The following is an 8,773-nucleotide window of genomic DNA, read 5'->3' on the forward strand; positions in this document are numbered from 1 at the left end:
TAGATCGTGAGTTCGAGCCCCGCGTCGGGCTCTGTGCTGACAGCTTGAAACCTGGGGCCTGCTTCGGATTCTGTGTCTTCCTGTCTCTCTCTGCCCCTCTCCCAATTGCGTTCTGTCTCTCTCTCAAAAATAAACATTAAGAAAAAAATTTTTAATACAAGTTAAATTGGGGAGGGACATAATACCAGTGCTGCCTTTGCTGATATCACAATTATCCTTTGTCTTTTGTGGGTTTTTTTTTAAGTTTATTTATTTTGAAAGACAGAGCTAAAAGAGGAGGGACAGAGGGAGAAGAAGAGAGAAAATCCCAAGCAGGCTACACACTGTTAGCATGGAGCCAGACCCAGGACTTGAACTCCCAAACCGTGAGATCACGTCCTGAGCCGAAATCGAGAGTCGGACACTTAATGGACTGAGCCACCCCGGCTCAAATTTATCTTTTCAAATGCCAGAAGTCTGTTGTTCTAGCCTACTAAAATGCAGAAATTGATTATGTATCATTAACCAAAGCCTTCATCAAATTCATGAAGCCATAAACCATAGCTTCTTGTCTGCAGAGCCAAAGAGGAATCTGTAAAACACAGTAAGAATAATGCCCTTGACACATTTTTTTTTTCATGAAGAACTACAACTGGTCCGTAGTTTAATACCGCAATATTAAAATAACTTGTTCCTGGTGTACCATGTTAGCGTGAGAAACCTGGAATTGAAGTTTAGAGTGAGAGCTGACATAAACTTGAGCCTAGCCGGTGAATTCCCTAGTTTGGAGAAACTGTGGACATAGCCCCTTGGAGAGTCAACCCTATTCTTGTCTCCCACCAGGTGGATGGCCCATGACTAGAAACGAGCTGCCATCTTTGTGGGTCACCCTCCTCACCACGGCAGTCACCGTGAAATACGTTTGGGCAAACCTTTGGAAGAGGGAAGGCCCACCACTTGAGTCCCATCTTCTGGAGATGATGAAATTCCCACGGATCCTCTGAGGTCAAGCCAATGTGTGCCCTTCAGAATTTCTTAAGTTGGGGGGTGGGAGAGAGGAGGAAAGGAGAAAGATTTTTACCGCTGCTCTGCCCCTTGGAATTACTGGTAAGGGTAAGTTCCAGTTCACTCGAGGGTGTGTGGATCTGGGGCTTAAAACTTCAAAACCGTCCCCCTAGGTCTGGTAGACTCAGTTCACACATGCTGCTTACTTACTAGCGGAAAAGAAAGTAAGTCGAGTTGACCGGGTTTCATTCAACACCTGCTTAGAGGCCGGTGGGAGGTAAATGTGCTTGTTTATGCTTCACAGGATGGAAAAATGGTAAGAAACCTGCCCAAATGCAAGGCCTGGGTTAGGTTTCTGACCTGTGACCTCCAAATTAACCCAAAGACCAAGCTTCCTGACTTTCAACAATAGGAATCAGACAAAAGCTTAAGCACAAAGCAAAGTCTCCTCATGAATTTCATAAAAGGCTTAAATCATCAGCCCCGAAGGTGGCATTCTTGCTTTTTAACATACAAGATTCGGGGACCTTTAAGTTACCTTAAAAAAATCCTTTAAGCCTCTTCCAGTTTATCTTAATATCAGAAAACGTACTGCGCTCTTAAATCCTTACAAACAAGGGTTGGGTAGAGACCTATTAGCATTTGCAGACTCTGAAAAAACACCAGCCTCTGTTTTTCATCCCTAATATCAGAGACCTGCCTAAAATGTGCAGACAGAGCAGCTTGGTTTTTCAGAAGAGGAAATAAAAAATAATCAATTCCCTTGACATGCAAATGTCCTTTGGCTGCTAAACTATAGCCGAGCTAGTAAAGAACAAAATTAAGGGTTAGACTACCAATATCCTGGGCATCAATGCCCATCGATCAGACTGTGAGGCACCGGTGATTTTGTCGTTTGAATATCAGCTGCTCTCCCGGCCTCCTCGAATGCGGTGAAATCAGGACGAAGTCTGTGTGCTCAAGGGGGATTCAGGGTCCTAGCATTTCAGTAAATTATCTGCCTCAACTGAACGGGCGCCAGTTCAGAGAGAATGCCTATGAATACACATCCGCAGATGGAGATTTCGGACCCTGGCAGTCTCCTCTGTCACTGTGCATCACAGAAATAGGGCCTGGGCGTCTGGGTCCATGCCCCTCTTCTCCGCAACCATGATCAGTGACAGCAAACCAAGCGGGACCTAGCCGAATGCTCCATTAAACTGAAATAATTAAACATGGCAGTCCTGTGCTCGTCTAGGATCCGATTAAACACCTTGTAGGAGTCATTACTGAACCCCATCTGGGCTGAGAGCTTGCCAAACAGCAGGCCGGCACTCACCGTCCCCACTTACGTGACGGTAGGATTCCAAGGCTGGGCATTCTATATCCCTTTAAGTCCTTGAGAACCCAAACAACGCTATCTATGCAGGAGAGGAAGCAGCAATTAGCCACAGCAGGGCACTGAAGCCAGTGCGTGTCACCCCTCAATCCCTACTTGGTTCTATTTTGTTGCCACTCTTTTTTTTTTTTTTTAAGTTTAGTTTTGAGAGAGAGAGCGAGAGCAGGGGAGGGGCAGAGAGAGACAGAGAGGGAGAAGAGAGAGAATCCTAAGCAGACTGCAGACTCTTAGCGCAGAGCCACACTCAGGGCTCGAAGCCACAAACAGTGAGCTCATAACCTGAGCCAAAACCACAAGTCGGGCGCTTCACCGACTGAGCCACCCAGGCGCCCCTTTGTTACTCTTAAACCATCTGAAGGCCATTGTTCATCCAACATTGTCCTAAAACCATTTCATTTCTGAATGGGTGCTCAAAGTGGAGGGAAATAAACGGAGGCCTGGTAGTGACCCAAGTGAATAGACTGGCTCCATGGGGCCACACTGTTTATACTAACTCCATTAGGATGAGCTCCGAAATCAAGTGTTGCGCCCTAAATTAACAGATCTCGTTCTGTTCTTTCAAAGCAAGAGCCTCTTACGTGATCTGCCCTGACCTGTAAAACTGAATGAAACTTGGCTGTCCTAATTGTCTACTGTCTCATTGTTTGTATAAAGATTATTCCTTCCAGTGACTGGTTTCCATATGCAAAAATTACATTGCTTAAATATTATTCAATAATGTAGCCCGATGTGGAAAGACGTCTACAGGAATTCTACTTTCTTTTGTCCAAAGAATCAATTTGGGTGCATGAACTTAGGGCTACCGTATAAATACATTATATTAATGGATGTGAGCCTCGAACTTACAGATGCACATTTTATTTATATGGGTATTTATTTGCCAATATAAATGGCCATTTTCAATACGCTTACTTGGAAAATTGGACAAAGCCAGCTCTCCTGCAATAACCCTGGGCTCTTATAGAAACCTGTTGCCTGTATTCTGTTCCGAGGCTTTGTCACGCACAGCCTTGTTCCCTCCTGAGTTATGCCTTGTGATGAATTGTATTATAAAGGAAAGGACATGTAGAAAAAGCGTTGGTGACGATGACAATGAATGGAACTCTCATGTGCTGTTGATGAGAATGTAAAATGGCGCAGCCACTGTGGAAAACAATATGGTGGCTCCTAAAAAATTAAACATAGAATGACCCTATGACCCAGCAATTCCACGCCTGGTCATTACCCCCCAAAAAACTGAAAGCTGGAACTTGAACAGATATTTGCACACCCGGGTTTACCGCAGCATTATTGACCATAGCCAAAAGAAAGAAACGACCCAAGTGTCCACTGATAGATGAATTGAGAAACAAAACGCGATCTACCCATACAATGGAATTTTATTCAGCCTTAAAAGGGAAGGAAATTCCGACACTTGCAACCACTCGGATGAAGCTTGAGGACATCTTGCTGAGTAAAATAAGCCAGACACAAAGGGAGAAATACTCTGTGATGCCCTGTACAGGAGATTCCTAGAGTAGTCAAATTCAGAGAGACAGAAAGTAGAATGGAGGTTGCCGGGGGTGGGGGAGGGGAAGTGGGGAGCTGTTATTTAATGGGGACAGAGTTTCAATTTGGGAAGATCGAGTTCTGTGGGTAGATGGTGGTGATGGTTCCACGCAGTGTGAACGTTCTTAGTGCCACTAGATTGTAGACTTAAAAATGGTTAATCTGGGGCGCCTGGGTGGCTCTGTCAGTTGGGCAGCCGACTTCAGCTCAGGTCATGGTCTCGCTGTCCGTGAGTTCGAGCCCCGCGTCGGGCTCTGTGCTGGCAGCTCGGAGCCTGGAGCCTGTTTCGGATTCTGTGTCTCCCTCTCTCTGACCGTCCCCCGTTCATGCTCTGTCTCTCTATGTCTCAAAAATAAATAAACGTTAAAAAAAATTAAAAATGGTTAAGATGGTACATTTAATGTCACATGCATTTCACCACGATTTAAAATAAAGGATGGGGGTGCCTGGGTGGCTCAGTCAGTTAAGCATCCGACTCTTGGTTTTGGTTCAGGTCGCAATCTCATGTTTTCGTGGGTTTGGGTCTTGCGTCGGGCTCTGTGCTGGCAGCACTGAGCCTGCGTGAGTTTCTCTCCCTTTCCCTCGCTCTCTGCCCCTCCCCCACTCACTTTCTCTGCCTCTCTCAAGATAAATAAAATAAAACTTCAAAATAAAATAAAGGATAGGAAAGGGGACCTGAACGAGTTACTTTGGTGGAACTTGAGAAGGATAAGCACCGAGAAACCAAAAAGCTGAATCTCACAAAAAATAAAGAGTTGTTGGAACACGGCAGGGAAATATAAAAACACCAGTGACATGGTCTTTGGATGTTAAAGAGCAGCCAGGCTTTGATCAATTGCCATATATTCAGAGAGAAGACACGTCATCCCAGGAACTTTGCTCTGGAGCCCACAGGAGAAGCATTGGAGGAAAAGGAGACCTTCTCCCTGAAGAGTGATTAATTTGGTAATTAATGCACAGAAGAGGAAGGCTGATTCAGAAATGTTTGCTCCAGGCCCTAAATTTTAACAGTTAGCTCTGCAGTTGGAGCATCTGGCAGGACGGCGAGGTGGGGTGAGCTAAAGAGTGAGATCAGACACCAGAGCAGCAGGGGAAGGGATTAAAGATGAATAGCTTCAGGGGTGCCGGAAGATTCAGAAGCCCGGAAACCAGGGGCAAGAAAATGCTTTGAAAGAAACAAAAACAAAGGCCATTATGAGAAGGCCCTGGTACCCACTGAAAGAAAGAGCCACCGAGGTGGGAGGGACCAACCCCCTTCACTCTATAGACAAGATGGCTGCATCCGACATGGATGGGTGGAGGGCTGGGGAGGTGATAACATGGCCTGCCGTAGCTTGTTCATTGGCCACGTCAAAGGACGTGTCGTGTTTGTGAATTTAGGGCACTGGTTGCATTTGGGGTGAGGATAAGGCTAGCCGGGGTAAGGGTTAATCAAGATCTGATGAATCTGCTTCAACTTAGGACAATCAAGACTGAAGAGGAAGAATAAGAAAGCGTCATCGGCTACCCGTGAGGTGGGAGATTATTGGAGAAACCCTAATTTTTCAATGCGGCCTTAAATCATAAACTAAACCCTGTAGGACCTGCTCACGGCCCCCACGGGAGCTTTCACGCTGGCCATCGAACACTTGAGTGTAATCAAGGCACAGAGGGAGAACAGGTCCTATTCAAGATCTCCGTTGCCCCACATCCCCACGGCAGAGGTGCGAGGAACATCGCTCAGTTCCCCGTTCTTCAAGAAGGCTCCCTACCTGGCTCTGCTCTTGAACACAGCTGACGGAGCCCAGTGAAAATGGGGGATGGAATTTGTGCTTGTGAAGGACTGTGGGTCAGAGCCTCTGGGGCCTTCGTGTTGACTCGCTCGTGAGTACCTTTCCCTGGGAGGTCACGTCTCCCCAATGCCACTAGTTCTGAAAAGGCTGAGTAGCCTTTCTGTATTTTCACAGGACTTCTGTGGGCCCATGCTAGGCAATCTTGCTATCAGGGGACTGAGAAATGTCCACTGGTGCCCTTGGGTATGAATGAACAGGGGGCAGAGCTCATCCCTGCCTAAAAAGTGGCTTCCTTGGAGCCACCAGCCTTAACAGGAAGAGAAAGGAGACTGGGTGGTCACAAGATGCTGGCTGGCCCCACCGCTCAGGGCATGAATCCGTTGTGAAGCTAAGAGGCAAATAATCTTACACAGTTGCCTGGACAGGTAACTAACCCCCCCCCCACCCCCCAGCCCCCAGACATTGTTCCCTGCTGTCTTCCACCAAAAGCACTTGTGCGCTGAGGTTAGAAGGGGCGGAGCCTGGTCCCGAGAAAGAAGGTTGAGAAAGGTGCCGGGTGGGCGCTTGTGAAATGCACTTCTCTGCCCATCGTCCACCTGGGTGGCAGCTGTGAGGAGCCAGGGGACCACAGCCTACACTCTTTAAGGGGGATAGTTGGGCCTGGAATTTAGTGTCAAATATCAGAAAACCCTAGAAGCAAAAATCCCATATCAGGACTTTTTTCTCAGCAGGATCTGGGAATCTCGATTCTGGATGGTCAATACTAGCAGGTACAGCTTTAGTTAGGAATCATGGGAGCTTTGTCCCGCGACTGGCACGCGTTGATGGTGTCCCTCCGGGACGTATCTCCTAAGCACCCCCAACGGCAATGCCCCCTCGCTCTCCTACCCACGCCCCCTGCCCAGCCCCCAGCTCCTTTTCACACAGAGACTATTCTGGATGCTTGTGCAGGGCAGACACGGTGCTGGGCATTGGGGATTCGGCTGAGCCAGCCTCTGGGAGCCGGTGGTCGAGGGCAGAGATTCATGAATCTATGGACGGGCGACTCACGATGCACCACGGAGGGGGTGACGGCGCAGTAGCAACCAAGTGCAGCGGGAGGAGAGGGGAGGCTGTGAGCCAGGATGGGCCGAGGAACGCCTTCCTGCCTGACCTCATGCCTCGCTGTACCTGGGCTTCCCGTCATCCCCTCGCCTTGTTGCAGAGACCTGCAGTAACTGGGCCCTCCTGCGGGCACCAAAGAAGAAGAGAGACCAACATCTCACAGCATGGGTGCCGGCCAGGAATCCAACAAAATGTGGGTGTTTAACTTTGTGAAGGCATATTGTCTTCCTGCCAGCACGCACCAAGACGGAGGACGAATGCTCTGGTGGCGCCCACAAGTGCCTGCATGGGCAACGCACAGCGCCGGTGCGAACCTGACCCTCGCGCCCACGGTCACAGGTCAGTTCTGGTATGTGTCTCCCAGGATTCGGTGGGTGGCTGTGGAAGGTAGGCCGGATGCGTTCTCAAGCGGGGACGCCAAGGCAGCCGGAGGGTGAGGGGCGGGGAGCTGCCTCACTGGCCCCGGGGAAGGTGGGATCGATCTGAGCCCCCGCTGAGCCCCTGTGGCCCTGCCCTGCCTAGGGTGGGCCCGGGGGGAGCCACCGGGGAGACCCCAGGCGGCGGGTCCTTCCTCTCCCCCTAGGAAACCGGGGCCATCTGTGGAAACTGGGCTCCAGCCTCCCTGCTCACCGCACCAGGGCAGAGATGGCTTAGAGCATCCTCAGAGCCAAGAATGGAGAGGGACCCAGCCCTGGCCAGGGACCAGCTCACTCTGCCAGCCCGTGTCCCTCGCCAAACTAAACGCCTTGCAGTGAAAGCATTTCCCCCACCCCCACCCCCAAGTTTAACATTTTTTTACAGACTGGCAAGACAGAAGCAATCTAGGGGCCTGCGCCTGGCTCCTAGTTTGCAGGGCCGGCTTCCCAGCCCCCGCGTCCCTCCAGAGGCCAGGGAACAACAAGCAGGCAGTTTCCTGTGTGTGATGCTTCACGGAAGGCCCTCGGTCATGTCCACACCGTGGGAGGCTTGGGTCTGCCCGGTATTTCTGCCAGCTCTCCGGTGGGGACGTTGTCAGGCTTCCTCCGCGGAACCGCTTCCGTTAGAGCTGAAACCGCCAGCCCATAACCAGAGTGCACGCTCAGGGGAGTGGCGGTAGGATGCTCGGATATTGGCAGGACCGGAGACAGAGTTCCCTCCCTGGGGATGGCCTCCTGGGTTTTTGCCCTCCCCTCTGTAGGTGGGGTCTAACACATCAGCGCGGTCGGGTGCTAAACGCAATTGGCTTTGGGGTGGGTTCTCCAGACTCTGGAAGGAGAGAACAGAGCATGGTCTGGAGCGGGTCCGGCCTTCCTGGTGACCCCTTCCCAAGGAAGGGGCTGTGTGGCTGGGTGAAAACCGCCTGTGGCTGAGCAGCCGGCGTGAGCTCAGGACTGCCGGTGTGGAAGCCTTCAGCCCCCTCCTCGCTCGGGCAGCGACTCCTGTGCGCGCGCGCGCTGGGCCTGAGTCTGCACTCAGAGACCCTACATCCAGGGTATTGTCGAACATCTGGGACCCCGAGCCTCGGCGGTGCACCTGTCCCTCGGGGGACGCTCTCTAACGCTCCAAACTAGGTACTCAAAGGAGCGTGCAATTTTCTCAGCGGCCCCTCTTTCCACCCACTCATTTTCAAACTAAAGGGATAATTGCATGTAGTTTTGCTATTTGTGTGAGAACGGGAAGGAGGGAAGAGGAGAGGCGGGGGAAGGACAGGAGCGGTCTGGGCGGGTGGAAGGAGGGTGTGCGTGCTTTTGGCTATTGGGGTGGGTACGCGGAAGGCAGGTCTTTGCCTCTGTCTCCTGGGACATTCACCACCTCCCCGCCCCCCACCCCCACCCCCACCCCCACCCCCACCCCCACCCCCAGCCACAAGGACCCACTGCCGAGGCCACACCCCAGATCCGGTCTCTCCTTCACATCCTCTGCCTTTGAAATCTTCTGCTCTGATGCCCTCTCTGACCCCACCCTCACCCTCCACCCCCACCTTTCCTACCTTTATCCGCTCCCCGCC

This window comes from Felis catus, chromosome D2 (assembly GCF_018350175.1).
Source record: "Felis catus isolate Fca126 chromosome D2, F.catus_Fca126_mat1.0, whole genome shotgun sequence".
Lineage (NCBI taxonomy): Eukaryota > Metazoa > Chordata > Mammalia > Carnivora > Felidae > Felis > Felis catus.